We start from the raw sequence: 1,625 nt of genomic DNA, 5'->3' as shown, positions 1-1,625 counted from the left end.
CATAATTATGTATTATAATTTTTGAAACTTTTTTTTGTCTTTTTGGGTTTTTTGAGACAAGTAGCCCCAGCTGTCCTGGAATTTACTATGTAGACCAGGCTGGCCTCGAACTCACAAAGATCCGCCTGCCTCTGCCTCCCAAGTGCTGGGATTAAAGGCGAGCACCACCACACCCGGCAATAAGATATTTTCTTAAAAAGGAAGCAAGTTCAGCATGGACCACAGGAGCAAGCCAGTAAGCAGCATTGTTCCATGGCCAGTGCTCCAGTTTCTGCTTCCAGTGGGCTGGGTCTTCCTACATCAATCAACAATCAAGACAAACCCCCACAGACGTGCCCACAGGTCAATTTGATCTGAGAAACCCTTCAATTTAGAGTCCCTTCTCAGATGACTCTAGGCTGTATCAGGTTGACAGTTAAAGCTAACTAGGACAAATTTGCAAAGTTCATTGTTTAAGACTAAATGGACTTATATATCTACTGACCTCCTAATGGGTATTCTGAACACTCGAGGTGCAGTGGAATCAGCTGGAGGGCTTTGAGACTTCCTGAAGACACCAGCTCTGCCCCAAGGATGCGGATTTGACTGCTGTAGGGCCAGGGAATCAGTGTGGACTCTCTACAGGCTGGTTCTGATGCACAGCCATGGTGGGTAAGTCCCACAGCGAACTGTGGCAAAGCAGGACACATTTTCCTTCCCTATCAGGGAGGACCCTTGAAGGCATGGTTTCTTGTGCCCATCATACTTTCTAGATGGTCATGGGGAGGGTCATATGAAAGAACCACACCTGAGAGGCACAGGACACAGGAGTGGAGAGGTTGCCTGAGGGTGATGCTAGGCAGCAGTGAGATAGGGACTCCTCAGACCCGATGCTGCATCCACCCAACCTGACAACCTAGGGGTCCCATGGACACTTTGGGAACTATCTGTCTCATAGAGGCCAGGCAGCATGCCAGAAGATGATCTTCAGATCTCCCAGGATTCTCTGTTGGAGACAGAGTGACCCTGGAAACCCAGCAGCCTGGCGGTGGTCATTCTGCTGTCACCTCCATATGAGTCTCTCCGTGTAGCTGTGTTCTCTGTGTCATTTCGTCCAACATTCTTCCTCTCTGATCTGTGGAGATGCCATCTTGCTATAATGGTCCATGTTTCCCTTCTCTCCCTCAGGCCTGCTGTTTTCTTTTATGTTTCCACACTGCTACTGGCATTCATCGTTGGAGTCAAACTGAGTCCATTGTCACCTGTCACTTTATGATCCCATTGTGGTGATCCCTGTACCTATCACCATGGCTCCCCTTCTTTTTAAAATTTATTTTTATTTCATGTGTATGAGTGTTGTGCCTGTATGTATGTATGTATGTATGTATGTATGTATGTATGTATGTATGTATGTATGTATGTATGTATGTATGTATGTATGTATGTATGTATGTATGTATGTATGTATGTATGTATGTATGTATGTATGTATGTATGTATGTATGTATGTATGTATGTATGTATGTATGTATGTATGTATGTATGTATGTATGTATGTATGTATGTATGTATGTATGTATGTATGTATGTATGTATGTATGTATGTATGTATGTATGTATGTATGTATGTATGTATGTATGTATGT

This window comes from Nannospalax galili, unplaced genomic scaffold (genome assembly GCF_000622305.1).
Source record: "Nannospalax galili isolate Female #2095 unplaced genomic scaffold, S.galili_v1.0 scaffold24188, whole genome shotgun sequence".
In the NCBI taxonomy this organism is placed as follows: domain Eukaryota; kingdom Metazoa; phylum Chordata; class Mammalia; order Rodentia; family Spalacidae; genus Nannospalax; species Nannospalax galili.
This window is presented reverse-complemented; position numbering follows the sequence as displayed.